The sequence below is a fragment of the Rhinopithecus roxellana genome, chromosome 13, assembly GCF_007565055.1.
Source record: "Rhinopithecus roxellana isolate Shanxi Qingling chromosome 13, ASM756505v1, whole genome shotgun sequence".
Taxonomy (NCBI): domain Eukaryota; kingdom Metazoa; phylum Chordata; class Mammalia; order Primates; family Cercopithecidae; genus Rhinopithecus; species Rhinopithecus roxellana.
Genome location: NC_044561.1, coordinates 32,877,435 through 32,893,853, shown reverse-complemented (window position 1 = coordinate 32,893,853; position 16,419 = coordinate 32,877,435). Strand labels below are relative to the sequence as shown.

General features: G+C 35.1%; 1 long non-coding RNA gene across 1 annotated transcript in view; it reads left to right on the top strand.

Annotated features, from left to right (window-relative positions):
* Positions 1-13,185, top strand: part of LOC104669099 — a 30,665-nt gene extending 17,480 nt beyond the window's left edge. Inside the window, exons 2-4 of the long non-coding RNA XR_748932.2 lie at positions 4,844-4,955; positions 7,722-7,936; positions 13,021-13,185. This is a non-coding gene — a long non-coding RNA (uncharacterized LOC104669099). The remainder of the gene's footprint in view (positions 1-4,843; positions 4,956-7,721; positions 7,937-13,020) is intronic.
* Positions 13,186-16,419: the final 3,234 nt, after the last annotated feature.

Genomic DNA, 16,419 nt, shown 5'->3' with positions numbered 1-16,419 from the left:
ATTGCCAAAAGGATGGCACCAAGCCCTTCATGAGTGACCTGTCCCAATAACCCAAACACCTCCCACTGGGTCCCACTTTCAACACTCGGGTTCACATTTCAACATATTTGGTGGGGACAAACATCCAAACTATATCACTTTGGAAGATCCTTCATAAAATCTTATACATACATATGTAAATATAATCATATATTAAATTATATGCTCTAAAATTTTGACAGAATGTTATTTTTTTTACTTCTGAAATTACTATTTGAACTATGAGTGAGTTGCATTTAATTTGTTTGGCATTTACTTCCCCAAAATTATCATATAATCTTGAGAATTCATGTAGAATCAAATGCAATCTCACTTTTGAATACTATAAATCCATTTTCACTTTTAGCTTCATAATTAACCAATTTCTTATGCTATAAATATAGATATTTTATTAAAATCATATTCATTTCAATTTTGTGATGCTGTGTAATCAATTGGGGCTTGTTTTGTTTTGTTTTTGATCATCTCACATATTTCTGTAGGCTCCTGAAAAGCATTATGGAGCTGTTCACTAAGGTTATGGTGCCAACCAAAACAGCCTGATTTTAGAAGTGGTTTGAAATGCCTAGCCCCTGAGAATGCTTCCCAGCACACATGGCTGCTGGTTTTTCTCTTCATTTTGTCTTTTTCCCACCCAGAGAACAGATAAATTAGTTATGCCTGTATTATAGTTTAAATGTATAATCATCTTGTATAACCATCTCTCCCCAAAAGATAGTGTATTACATACTGTGTTAATATTCCAGGGCTGCTGTAACAAAATATCACAAACGATGTGACCAAAACAATAGAAATGTATTATCTCACATTTCTGTTGGCTAAAAGTCTGAAATCAATATGTCTGAAGAGCTGGTTCCTTCTGAGGGCTGTGAGAATCTTTTCCATGCTTCTCCCCAGCTTAGCTTCCAGTAGGTTGCTGGCAATCTTTAGCATTTTGGTTTTTGCTGTATCACCCAGATCTGCCTTCACCTTCACATGGTGTTCTCCCTGTGTTTATGTGCTTGTGTCCAAGTCTCCCTTTTTTAGGACATCAGTTATGTTGGACTAGAGACCCACCCTACTACATCATGATTTTATCTTAACTAATTGCATCTGCAATGACTATTTTCAAATAAGGTCACATTCTGAAGTAATGGGAGTTAGGACTTCAACATACAAACTTTAAGGGGGATACGATTCAACCCCCAGCACATATATTGGATTCTGATTTTTTAAAATTAATGGCCTCTGTACAATGAATGTTTATTTCAATCTAGTAACTCAGGAAAAAGGCCTCTCTCAATGTCACTGTTAGCAATAGGTAGCACAACATAACTAGCATACTCTGTTTTGCATCCTATGCTAAGAGTTTTCTCCTCAAGCCAATATCTTGTGTCTGGTGGATTTGGGAGACAGAAGGGATAAAATATGTCATCCTCTTTTGTACCAAAGCATATTCATATTTTTGCTTGTTTTATTCTATATTTTTCATGCTCTTTGACATTAGAACATGCTTTCTGTTTTTTTTTTTTCTTCTCTCTCTCTCTCTCTCGTTCTTTCTCTGAAGGTTTTCCACAACTAAGAATGTTGTACATTAACATGGGAAAGCCCAAATTAAAGGAAGCTAGTGGTTTGGCAGTTTAAAATAGTTTAGAAATAGTTTTGGTAAAATATATTTCCACCGTCATGTTTTAACTTGTTTTAATAGGCTGAATATATCCTTTCATTAGTTGTAGAGCAGCCTGTGAATATTTACCTGTCGGTTAGGTGCATCTATTACAGGGAACACAGAGGAGAGATTCTTTAACTTTAGGGCGCTGTTCATTTGCTGAGAGTGGGTTGGTTAAAACCCAAGTTTCGCTCACCTTAGTGGAAAGTCACTCAGCGGTAAGAGGGAGAGAAGAGTGGTCCTATTTCCTTGTCTGTGTAATGAGTATTTAGTTTCCGTGGTCATTGTCAGTTCACGTCAATAACAATTGTGTTGCACTAGAGTTCTACTTTGTATCCCACCTTCTGGCAGCTGTCCTTTCATTTTGCTTTCTTAAATGGCACATTGAAGACATGCTGATTTTGTTTTTGGGTGGGCCTAGGTTAAAATGTGAACTTGCTAACTCTATCACTTGCGTTGCTTAAAAGTTTTGCAGTTTCAATTTCCTCAAGTACCAGGTGAAGATACTAGGATTTATCTTACCATTTTATAGTAGGGAGGATTAAAACTAAGTAAGATGGCATATGGAAAATATAAAGTGCAATGCCTAATTTCCACTCATTTGGGAAAAATAATTCTTCTTGAGATATTTGATAATTTCTTTCTTTCTCATTAAAATTTGACAATTTTGCCATATTTACCATGTATTAGTATTTTTTAAATTTTTGTGAGTACATATAAGGTCTACATATTTATGGAGTTCATGAGATATTTTGGTCGGGCATGAAATGCATAGTAATCATATCATGGAAAATTGGATATTCATCCCCTCAGGCATTTATCCTTTGTGTTACAAACAATTCAGTTATACTCTTTTAGTCATTTTTAAATGTACATTTAAATGATTATTGACTATAGTCCACTATTGTACTATGAAATACCAGGTCTTACTCATTCTTTCTAACTACTGTTTGTACCCATTAACCATTCCATCTCCCCAAACTTCTGCATTACCTTAACTAGCTCCTGGTAAACATTTTTCTATAATCTATCTCCATGAATTCAATTGTTTTGATATTTAGCACGCACAAATAACTGATAACATGAGATGTTTGTCTTTCTGTGTCTGTCTTATTTCACCTAACACAACGATCTGGAGTTCCATCCCTGTTGCAACAAATGACAGAATCTCATTCCTTTTTAAGGATAAATGGTACTCCATTGTGTCTATGTACCACATTTTCTTTATCCATTCATCTGTTGATGGACACTTAGGTTGCTTCCAAATCTTGGCTATCGTGAACAATACCTCAACAAACATGGGAGTGCAGGTATCTCTTCGATATAATCATTTTCTTTCTTGTGGGTACATCCCCAGCAGTGGGACCGCTGGATCATATGTTAGCTCTACTTTTAGGTTTGTTGAGGAACCTCCAAACTCTTCTCCATAGTGGTTGTTATATTTCCACCAGCAGGGTATAAGGGTTTCCTTTCCCTCATATCCTTACCTGCATTTGTTATTGCCTGACTTACATATAAGAGCCATTTTAACTATGGTGAGCTGATATCCCATTGTAGTTTTGATCTGCATTTCTCTGATGATCAATGATGCTGAACATTTTTTATATGCCTGTTTTCCATTTGTAGGTCTTCTTTTGAGAAATGTCTATTCAAACATTTTCCCCATTGTTTAATCAAATTATTAGCTTTATATTTCTATAGAGTAGTTTGAGCTCCTTATATATTCTGGTTATCAATCGCTTGCCAAGTGGGTAATGTGCAAATGTTTTCTCCAGTTCTGTGAATTTTCTCTTCACTTTGTTGATTGTTTCCTTTGCAGTGCCGAAACTTTTTAACTTGAAGTGATCCCATTTGTCCATTTTGGCTCTGATTGCCTGTGCTTGTAGGGTATTGCTCAAGAAATTTTGGCCCAGGGCAGTGTGTTGGAGAGTTTCTTCATTTTTTGGTAGTAGTTTCATAGTTTGAGGTCTTGGATTTAAATCTTTACTGCACTTATATTTGATGTTTGAATAAGGCAAGAGATAAAAATCAAGTTTCATTCTTCTGCATATGGATATTCAGTTTTCTCTGCACCATTTGTTGAAGAGGCTGTCTTTTTCCCAATATATGTTCTTGGCGCCTTTGTCACAAATGAGTTTACTATAGGTGTGTGGATTTGTTTCTCAGTTCCCTGTTGTGTTCCAAGTGGTTTATGCGTCTGTTTTATGCCAGTACCATGCTGCTTTCGTTACGATAGCTCTGTAGCAGAATTTGAAGTCAGGTAATGTGATTCCTCCAGTTTTGTTCTTTTCACTCGGGATAACTTTGACTATTCTGGGTCTCTCATGATTCCATATAAATTTCAGAATTTTTAAAACAATTTATGCAGAACATCATTGGTGTTTTGAGGGGGCTGCATTGAATGTATAGATTGCTATAGGTAGTATGCGTATTTTAACAGTATGGATTCTTCCAACCCATGAACATGAAATCTCTCTCCACTTTTTGTGTGTCCTCTTCAATTTCTTTCCTCACTATTTCATTGCTTTCACTGTAGAGATCTTACACTTGTTTAGTTAAGCTAATTCCTAGGTGTTTAAATTTGTTTCAGCTATTTTAAATGAGATTACTTTTACATTTCTTTTTCATATTGTTCACTGTTGTCATATAGAAATGCTACTGATTTTTGTATGTTGAATTTTTTATCCTGCAACTTTACTAAGTTTATCAGTTGTAGTCGTTCCAGATCCTAGAGGAAAGAATTTCAGTTATTCCCCATTCAGCATGATAATTCTTGTGTTTGTTTTAGATTTCCAATCCAAGTTCCGTTCATAGTGTGGAATTCTTTCTTCTATTATGCTATTGATTATCATTTTTGACGTGCATTCTGTTTCTATCTTTTAAATTGCGTATTGTTTGCAGATTATTTCTTTGTGATATATTTTTCTATATAGCAAATGGTCTCCTTTGTTTCAATTATTTTCTTCGGCTCTGTGATAGGATGTGTCCAGTCTTTCTTCTATTCAATTTGTGTTTTTCGCAATGGTATTTGCACTATTTATTGCTTCTGAATGTGATTTTATTGGGCATGCTTGGTTGACTTCCTGGCATCTATTCCACTACTCCCCATTACGTAGTAGCTATAAGGTTTGTGTATTTGATTGATTCTTCTCTTAGTTCTAGGCATGGAACCCAAGAGATCTCTAAGACAATTCATACATTTTACCCATCTTAGAATAGCTTGTTTAGGACTGGACAACCAATCTTAGCTGCTTCAATCAGATTCATGGTAAGTACTGAAATGGAAAACTCTTTCCTCTTCTAGGCACTGTTAAATATTTTTTTAATATTTATGTTAAATATTTTTTTGATGTAAACTGTGTAACTACTTCAGCTATTTTACTTTGAGAAAACTTAAGCAGAGAACAACTTCTACTTGACAAGGTGAGAAATACTGAGAGAGAAAATGGGAAACTAAACGGAAACCCTGATCAAGTCTTCCTTTGAGTATAACTTAACGGAAATTTCCAGTCAGACAAAGTGTTTTCTTCATAAGGTCAATTACTTTGAATTAGATTTTATTCATTTAAAACTTGCAACATTTTAACCTATTCACTTTTCTGTACTGTCACTACCATTTATTTCCACTGATTTCTTGTCTTTACTTGTTATAGTTATAATATATTCTTTTATCTAAGTAAAAATAGATGATAATCATTTCCTAAATCTAAACATTTCCTATGAAAAATCTTTGGGACACAATTACATATTTCCTTTCACTCTTTTATAGCACTTCCATAATTTTGTAATATTTCAACCACTTTCTTTGTATTCATATTTACAAAAGGTTAATTTAGAGGTTTTTATTATGCTTGCTCATGGTAAGTGGCCCCTACTCGGATTGCTGCACTCAACACTTTGCAAGAGGGAGCAAGTGAGCAAGTAAGTGTGGGATCCAGCCAGCTATTCCAGGCACTGACACAAGAGCACTCTAGCCCTAGAGGGGGTGTTACAGTGGTCTCTATTAGTTCCACTGTTCGTGGATAGTGGTGTGTTAGCAGCTCAGTTGACCCCTTGCCTCGTCGCATGGGGTGACTGCCCTCTGCTGGCAAAAGCTAAGGGCTGGTGTCACAGTATTTCTCAGTACCTGTGCCATGTGAGTTCTGAGCTCTTGTCTGGCATCAAGAAGAACTGAGGTCACAGGGACGGTTGAAGGATGGTGAAGGTGGAGAATCTTACTGAAAAATTAAAATGGCTCTCAACAGAGAGGGGACCTGGAGAGGAGACTGGAAGGGCAGGTCATCTTCCCCGAAGTTAAGCTGTCTCTTCCCTGGAGTCGAGTTGTCTCCCCATCTACCAACTGAGTCTGGGGTCTTTATAGGCACAAGCTGAGGAGTGCGTGCTGATTGGTTTGTGAGTACGCAAAAAAGGTTAAAGTGAAGACACCACTCAAAGGTGGGCATAACAGTGTAGAAAACCAATTAGGAAAGTGTAGGTATATGTAAAATAGGTAAAGGGTGGGAATCAATCAGAGAAAAGCACACCGAATGGGAGGACAATTTCTAAATCTGGTCTGAGGATTAAACTTGTAGCTTGGCTTTCAGGCTTTAAACCATTTTTGACTTGGAGGTGGGCTGTTACTGTGTACTCTCCTCTATCTTCCTAGGCATTTGGCTGCCTCCTGTCTCTGTTAATGGGTTACAATTATGCCCTTTTCCACTTGATTCTTGGACTACTTTTGAAATCGTATATTTTCATATATTTGGGGTTTGTTGCCTTTTATTTGTTTTGTAGGATAAAAATATTTTAAGACTTTTCTATTCATTATTTATATCTATTTATTTATTTATTTATTTATTTATTTATTTGAGACGGTCTTGCTTTGTCACCCAAGCTGGAGTGCAGTGGTGTGGTCTCGGCTCACTGCAAGCTCTGCCTCCTGGGTTCACAGCATTCTCCTGCCTCAGCCTCCTGAGTAGCTGGGACTACAGGCATCCGCCATACAATTTTTTTTTTTTTTTTTTTTTTTTTTTTTTTTTTTTTTTTGAGACGAAGTCTCGCTTTGTTGCCTAGGCTGGGGTGCAGTGGCGCGATCCCAGCTCACTGCAAGCTCCGCCTCCTGGGTTCATGCCATTCTCCTGCCTCAGCCTCCGAGTAGCTGGGACTACGGGCACCCACCACCACGCCCGGCTAATTTTCTGTATTTTTAATAGAGACGGGATTTCACCGTGTTAGCCAGGATGGTCTCGATCTCCTGACCTCATGATCCACCTGCCTTGGCCTCCCAAAGTGCTGGGATTACAGGTGTGAGCCACCGTGCCTGGCCTGTATCTCTTAATTATAGAAAGTCTCTGTTGATATTGATTCTTTGTCTTTCGTGTGTTGTAAATTTTTTCTGTTGCTTAGGTTTTCAATTGAAATTGTATTAGTTAACTAATTTTTGCATATTGTAATGTTTTTCTTAAATTTGTGACTTTATAACATATTTTACTTTGTCAACTAGAGTTTATAGCTAGTGTTTATTTGTTATAACTGGGTACTTTTTTTGTATTAAATAAGGTTTTTATTCTAAAGCCACTTCAAATACAAAGGAATAAAACTATTCTCATTGAAATAATTTATAAATGTTATATTCACTGAGAAGTCAAATGCAATAATGATTGTGGATTCAATGCCTCATGTGATGTTTTACTTGTGTTCTCTACACAAAGCTCAGTTTTTTTATACATATAAATATATGCTATTCAAGTGCTATAAAAGTCACTTGCTTTTATGTGCTCTAGAGTCATTAAAGTTTTTAACAGTATTTGAAATCCTTTACCTTCTTCACTTTAGATGATTATAAAATTTAAACTTTTAGAAGTAAGGTTTGGTTAAGCAACCCAAAAATTTCAATGGCTTCACAAGACAAATGGTTATTTTTTGTTGGAGCAATAGTCAAACACAGATCCGATTATTGGGATTAGATAGCTTTCCTGGGCATCTTTTCTCCCAGTGGCAATTTAGGGTTTGAGCCTCTTTGATCCTTTGGCTGACTTGTTCTTTGTCTGTGTAGTCCTTTTATTCAGATGGAAGGTGGGAAAACACAATGCTACATACTTTGGAATATTGTATGGGCTTGTAATCAGCATACTTAATTTCAAGCCATTCCTTGGCCACTCAGTGGTCACTACTAAATCACACAACCCACCCAACTGGAGAATTAAATTAAATATCTGGAGCGATTTAATGAACATGCATTTGTAGCCACAAAAATGAAGATACAAATAAGTAGGTGATGAATTTTTACTAAAATTTGATGATTTTCTACAGAAATAAATTTGAATCTATTCAGTATATAACTTTAGGTTAGTGTCAATGCATTTAATTTTTTGTCTGCAAAATCTGCTCAAGCACATCCTTGTTCAAAGAGCCACTTGCTACTTAGTGACCTTAACGGAAACATTAATTGTTTTGTGTGCCCAAATTTAATAAAACCCAGCTATCAGGAATGATGTCATGGAAAACATTGTTATTTAAATGCAAAGAGCTTGTTCCAGATCCTGCTGTTCACTGAACAATAAGCCAATCACCGAGACAGTGAGTATTGCCAGGGAAGAAGCCTTTACTTGGGTGCTGCGACCTGGGAGATAGGAGATCAGTCTCCAATGCATCTCCCTGGTCAACTAAAATTAGGGATTTATGTAACAGGGAAGAAATATAACCATGTATGGGAAAACGGGAATTAGGAAGGGGTAATGAAGCAGAGTTCATCAATAGGAAGCAGATGGTTGGCTAGTTAATAATGGCAGGTGAGGGATCTAGCATCTCATTGTCCAGATGTGTTGATCTGGTAAGTTTCAATTCCTTGATGCTATCTGGGAGGTTTGGTGGCTGGTTTCCTGAGAAAGAAACTCACATAAGACAAATGTAACTTTCTCAGGTTTCAAGATGGAACAGTAAATGTCTATGTTTATTCAAAAGAAACCATAAACATCAGTTCTATGGGACATTTGGATAGGTTTCAACGTGACTTATGGAAATTAGTATTAGAGACATTTTGAATATTAGTTGCAATAAAATAGTAGTTAATATTTAAGAGGCTGTGCTAAATTCTTTACATTCAATCAAATTGCTTAAGATGCAAAATAATATATCTGTACATTTATATTCATATACATAATTATATCTCTATCCATCTATCTATCTACCTATGAAGATAAATGAATAAAGTGATCATATCCTTTTATTTTAGTCTCTGATCATCCTAACAATCTACTCATTAAACTCAATCTGATTCCTAACCTCTGCAGACTTCTTTATCCTCAGCTGAACCACTGGACTCTCATTTATAGGCTTAGTTCTCTTTCATCCTTATGACAAATGCTCTGGTCATTCAGGAGTAAGATAAGGAACTCAAATTTACCCCTTGATATTTATAATAATGTTGCCTTCACTTTGTGCTATATTCTAATTCTGCACTAATGCCTATTCCTAGAAATATGGGCTGGACTTCACACCTCACTTCAGCTGACTGGTATTCTGTTTTACACTTTGAGTCTCAGTCCTGGTTTATAACCTCCCTGCTTTTTATTTTATTCTAAACATGAGGTGACATCTTACTATTTCTGGGTTCCTCTTAGTACTATTTCCCTAATCCTATACTTCCATCTGATGGCTAGGACCGTGATACCCTATGCTAATCATCTCTGCTATGACCTGCCTATGTCAAAACCCAGCTTAAAGTTGTCATGGTTCATCAGACTAGGCTTTCCCTAAATTGGACCTTACTTATGACTACTAAAGTCAGCTACCCTGAGAGCTACTTGTGGTCTTAAATCTCTAACTAATAAACTACATCAGGCTCTTGTCCTTCAGGCCTTTCCCTAATCCCAGGTCCTATCTAATTCTGAACATTTTCACCCACCATTTTACTCAGTTCTCCTCTTCTTGCTAGGACCATATGCGGGATTGTGCCTGGTCTCAGGTAAAAATATTGTATGTGTGTGTATGTGTGCATATTAATGTGTGTATATCTATGAGCATATGTGTATGTGTTTACTATATTTGATAATAAACCATTATGCAAGAGACATTAATTTTGTTGCTTTTGCTCACTTATCTTCATATATTTATTTTAATTGCATGCTCACTTGAAACAGCTTAACTTTCTTTGGTTAATTTTTAAATTAAATTATATCTTATTGGTTGCAATCACTGTTGTCTTCCCTTGTTTGTTTATGTTATTAATGTCAGGCCTTCAAAGAACTATGGGAATACTAATTATAGTTTGAGTGTGCAGATTGGGCCATTCATGCGATTATTTATTTCCTCAAACGTTAATTTACTACTGTGCAGAAAGGTGCCAAAGTATTCTGAACCCACACTAAAGGGTTGCATAGCATCTTGTGGGCTTCACTTTGGAAAGAATGGCAGGATCAAAGAGACCAAAATATCTGATTTGTTCCATAAGTTATAGCTCATCCCTCATGACAGAGTGGAGACTGGTCAATATTGCTTCTATTGCCCATTGTGAGTGACATGATCAAATATTTCAGGCTCAGTATGGTCCTGCTTGAGATCTTACTCTGGGAATGCTAGAAGAATAAACATTACACTTCTGAAAGTTTCACAAATGTTTGTCAAAGATTTTGTGCTAAAACTGAGGATATACATACTTGTTTTTGGTCTACTGCTCAGTATAATTATTATTTATAATTTATATCTTCATATCACCTGTTCGTTAAAACTCCAAGCCTGTGTCTCTAATCTTTGTCAAATAAAACTGAACTCCTATTTTTCCCATTTTCACCCAACAAAATAAATCTACATGACCTCTTTCTCTATTTGTCTTTAACCTATATCCTACTACACTATTCTCTTCATCTCTATTGTTTCTTTATTTTATTATTATTATTATTATTATTATTATTATTTTCGAGAGAGAGTTTTGTTCTTGTTGCCCAGGCTGGTGTGCAATGGTGCGATCTCAGCTCATTGCGACCTCCACCTCCCAGGTTCAAGCGATTCTCCTGCCTCCGCCTCCTGAGTAGCTGGAATTACAGGAGCCCGCCAGTATGCCTGGCTATTTTTTTTTTTTTTTTTTCATATTTCTAGCAGAGATGGGGTTTCACTGTGTTGGCCAGGCTGATCTCTAATTCCTGACCTCAGGTAATCCACTTGCCTTGGCCTCCCAAAGTGGTGGGTTTACAGGCATGAGCCACGTGCCTGGCCTCTGTATTGTTTCTTGATCGTCTCTCGTGAATACTCTCCCTCACAGAATAGGAACAACTGTTTTGAACCCCTCCTCTTAGATCATATCTTCTTGTTTTAATTTCTCATTTTATTAAAAAATAGTTTTAGTCAATATTCTCATTATAATTTGCAATAATACTTTCTTGTGTTTTAAAACATTGTTATACATCTTCCACAGTAGACCAAAAACCTCATGAAAGCAAGTCCATTGGTAGAGCAAGTACATTTGTTAATCACATAATCACTCTATCATGAATAATATCAGCATATAATTATACACCAATGTCTTAAACAGTAGAATATCTGAGCATACTTTAGATATAATAATACATATTCCTCAGCCAGAGTCAACCTAAAGATAAAAGTACCCAAATTCCTTCCTTCCCTCTACTATCTACTTATATCCCTGCAGGTTTTCCTGTCTTTCACATGACCCTCCATGGTAAACTGTTAAGACTTGCAATTAACCGCTGAAATCACCTGCTGGTAACTCTCACTGGCTGAACCCAACCAGATGCCAGAGAGCAAGAGAGCGACTGACTTACTTTTTTTTTTTTTTTTTTTTCCATTTTTGAGCACTATATTTACATCATACATAATAAGTTGTGTATATTTCTCAGATAGAAAAGTCATGGTGAGTTAGAAGCTATTTCTTAAATTTTAATGTGAACAGTAAACTGGGTAATTTGTCCTGCAGAAATTTTTTTCAGGATATCTGGAATAAAAGTCTGAGTTTCTAAATTTCTAGCAAGCTTACCAGTAATACCAATGTTTTGGGCTCAAGAAGAATATTGTGCCAAACATCAAATAAGTGGAAGAGCCTGAGTTTTTCCCAGTTTTTCTGACCTGTAAACAAAGATGAGAGCCTTAATTTCCAAAGAGAGATATATGCAAAAAAAATTTAAGAAGGAAGGGAAGCTTCCAGATTAAATGTGACGGTTTATGCACATTATCTGGTAAATCTCCCTAAGATACTTAATAAAGAAGAGAAAAATAATTAGCTCTATAATAGAAAAATCTGTCAAATCTCTATGGCTGAGTAAATTTAACATCAACTGTACTAGGACAAATCTTTATCATGTGCTAATTTACACAGAAAAACACAACATCACTGCTGTGATATTGCTCCCCCCACAAAGTAAATTATAAACTAAATTTAATTATAAAGAAATGTCAGTTCTATGCAAAGTTCAAAATACAGATGTCTCCCATGTTCTGTAAATTGTTTTACTTTTATTTTAAGTTCAGGGTTACCTATGCAGGATGTGTAGCTTTTTTACATTGGTAAACCTGTGTCATGGGGTTGGTTGTAGAGATTATTTCATCACCCAGGCATTACACGTAGTATCCTTTAGTAATTTTTCCCACCTCTCTCCCTCTTCCCACCCTCTGCCCTCCGATAGGCCCCAGTGTGTGTTATTTCCCTCTATATGTCCATGTGTTCTCATCATTTAGCTCCCACTTATAAGTGAGAACCTGCGGTATCTGGTATTCTGTTTCTGCGTTAGTTTGCTAAGGATAATAGCCTCCAGCTCCATCCATGTTCCTGTAAAGGACATTATCTTATTATTTTTTATGGCTGCATAGTATTCCATGGTACCACATTTTCTTTATCCAGTCTATCATTAATGGTTATTTGGGTTTGTTGATGTCTTTGTTATTGTGAATAATGCTACAGTAAACATATGCATGCATGAGTCTTTATAATAGAACAATTTATATTCCTTTGGGTATCTATGCAGTAATGGGATTGTTGGGTTGAATGGCAGTTCTGTCTTTAAGTCTTTGAGGAATCACCACACTCTCTTCCACATGATTGTACTAATTTACACCAACAGTGTAAAACAATTCCACCAACAGTGTAAAACAATTCCCTTTGCTCCACAACCTAACCACCATCTGTTATTTTTTTACTTTTTAATAAGAGCCATTCTGTTGTGAGACAGTATCTCATTGTGATTTTGATTTACATTTCTCTAACGATCAGTTATGTTGAGCTTTATTCATATGATTGTTTGCCGCATGTATGTCTTTTTTTGAGAAATATCTGTTTATGTTGCTTGCTCTCATTTTAATGGAATTGGTTTTTTTTCTTGTAAATTGGTTTAAATTCCTTATAGGTGCTGGATGTTAGACTTTTATCAGACACATAGACCAGTAGAACAGAATAGAGAACCCAGAGATAAGATCACACACCTTCAACCATCTGATCTTCGACAAACCTGACAAAAACAAGCAATGGGGAAAGGAATCCCTTTTCAATAAATGGTGTTGGGAGAACTGGCTGGCCATATGTAGAAAACTGAAACTGGACCCCTTCCTTACACCATATACAAAAATTAACTCAAGAGGGATTAAAAACGTAAATATAAAACCCCAAACTAAGAAAACCGTGGAAGACGACTGAGGCAATACCATTCAGGACATAGGCATGGACGAAGATTTCATGAGAAAAATGCCAAAGGCAACTGCAAGAACACAAAAAAATTACAAATGGGTCCTAATTAAACTGAAGAACTCTGCACAGCAAAAGAAACTGTCTGCAGAGTGAACAGACAACCTACAGAATGGGAGAAAATATTTGCACTGATTTACTTTCATGAAGTCAGTTTGTGAAAGAAAAAGAGAACAAGTGGCATTTGAAAGGCAATGGCTAATTTCTTATGAAGCAATGAAGACTTTGGAATCCAATAGAGTTGAGTGCAAATGTGAGCACACTGCTTTCTTACTGTATAACTTTGAATAATTCACATAAATGTTTGAGTAGATTTTCTTATACCAGTACTCATCACTTAGGATTGTGATCAGGATGGAAGTATTATGGTCTAAAAGTTCCACATACAATAATACCTGGCATCTAACATTTAACAAGCGGTAATATACTTATCTTCCCATTTGAATTAATGCATTTTAACCTTGAAATATAAAGGAATTTGCTAGGTTACACTGACTAATGACAAAGGTTAAATTGATTAAAGTTTCTGTACTTAGATTTGCCTGATAAAATATAAAAAAAAACTATGTATTTTGATTTCATAAGCCTGGCTACTCTAGCTGTACTTCAGAGAATTTTATAAAATATTTCAGAAAGAAGAATGAATTTTTATTTTATCAAATCCGTACATACAACACTAGGCACTGGGTGATTGCCTCCATCACAATGCTTAGAATACATTATCCCATAATCAGAGTTCTTTTATATAAGGATGATAGGAAAATAATTGACAAATGCATTTAAATCAATCTAAAAATTTTGGAGGAATAAGAATTCACTAAGTTTATATCAATGCTTATAGAATGAAAATCAACAGCTATAAAAGCATTTATTTGTTGCATCTTTTATTTTAAAAGCAATTCATTATAGCTAGACCTAACTAATAAGCAAACTATGTTGCAACTAGGATCAGAATCAACATTGAGCCTAGTCAGTGAAAAGGCACATAAAAATTAAATTTATCAAGAAAAAGTTTGCTTGTGCAATGTACTACATAACTGTGTTAAACTTAGAAAATCATTATTAAGAAATAGCAGATATTTGCCTCGACTTCAGAATATGATCTTAAAAATGAAATTTGAAACATTTTACATTGCATCCTTGATTTCTGAAATGAATATAATTCAGGATAAAACTGTCTTCGCATAAGAATTACTTTCTCAACTTTAACAATAAATTAAAGTGACCAAAGATTGTATGAATGGTATAGCATCGATATAATGAATAAAATCTTCAACTGTAAGTTGCATGAAGATGCTAAATACACATATTTTTTCTCTAAGTAGAGCTGATCACTTGCCTTCTGGCTTCTTCTTAATATATTCACATATATTAATTAGCATCAATTTTGGAAATCAAAATAAATATTTATTTATTATGTGGACGATGGGAATATGAAAACCACAAAGGCTCACCATTATTCTGGCCAATATTCTTATAGTCAATAAACATATTTTCTTGAGAAAACTATAGTGGTTAACGCTATTCAAGGAGGAACTGTAGAATTTTAAGATCTCATGGAAGCTGTAGAGTAGTATTTCATTAAGTAATGATCTCTTCAAGGGGCAATAATACGAGAAGCTTATAACATACAAAATAATGATGATATAGCAACTGAGAAGACTACTTTAATATTCTGATATTTCTTCCCTCCTTCCTCCCTGCTGTTCTTCTCATTTCTTCATTTTTCGTGCATCAGTCTTTTACATTCTCCTTTTGCCTTCTTTTCTCTTCCTCTATGGTTCTCCATGATATTTCTATTTTCCCTATTTATATGGCTTACATATGTTTTGGATGTTTCTTCTTTCCGTTCTTTCTGTTCTATTTGATTTTCAAAGCCAAATCCAAATAGCGGTATCCTTTTTCTTCTAAATTGGAACAGGGTTTACATGTCTTAACCATTTCAACACACCTTTTACATTATCATACACCTATCAGAGGCATATACCATGCTCTCCATCAACTTATACATTTTTGTGTATACATTCTGCAGCTATTGGTATGCAAACACTTCAAAAATATAACGAATCATTGTATTCTGCACAACCCTTAATCATTTATATTGATTAAAATAAATTTTTGAATAAACAGTTTTGTTCCCAACTACAATTTACAAATTTCAGATTGTGCAATTAATTTTGCAATTAAATTACTCTTGATTTATAGCTACTTTTATTATTTATTTTATTATTTTGATACATTAGACTTGCATACATTTATGGGGTACATATGAAATTTTGTTTCATGTGTAGAATACGTAATGACCAAGTCAGGATATTTAGGGTATTCATCAGTCTTAGTATTTACAATTGCTATGTTTTGAAAGATTTCAAGTTTCCTCCTCTTGGTATTTTGAAACATAAAATTCACTGTTCATGTATAAACTATAGTCAGGGTATTTACTTGTCTGTGTGTACTTGTCTGGTTTTGGTATCAGGATAATGCTGACCTTGGAGAAAAACCTACAAATAATTTTCTCCTCTTCAGTTTTTTGTAATAGTTTAAGTATAATTGGTGTGGATTTTTATACATTTGTTAGAGTTTGACAGTGAAGCCATCTGGTTGGGGCTTTTCTTTCTTGGGAGATGCTTTATTACTGATTCAATCTTACTACTTGTTATGGTCTGTTCAGGTTTTCTATTTCTTATTGAATCAATCTGGGTAGGTTGTGTACGTCCTGGAATTCATTCATTTGCTCTAGGTTGTTCAGTTTTTTAGCACATAGTTATTTATAAGAGACTCCAATGATCTTTTGCATTTCTGTGGTATCAGTTGTAATGTCCCTGTTAGCATTTCTGATTTTGTTTATTTGGATCCTATATCCTTTTTGATTGGTTAAACTAGCTAGCAGTTCATTGATTTTATCTTTTTTAAAAGTCAACTTTTTATTTTATTGATCTTTGGATTGGTTTTTTTAGTCTTTATTTCATTTAATTCTGCTCTGATCTTTATTATGTCCTTCCTTCTAGCAATTGTGATTTTGGTTTTTTCTTCCTTTTTTAGTTTCTTGAGGTGCATTGTTAGA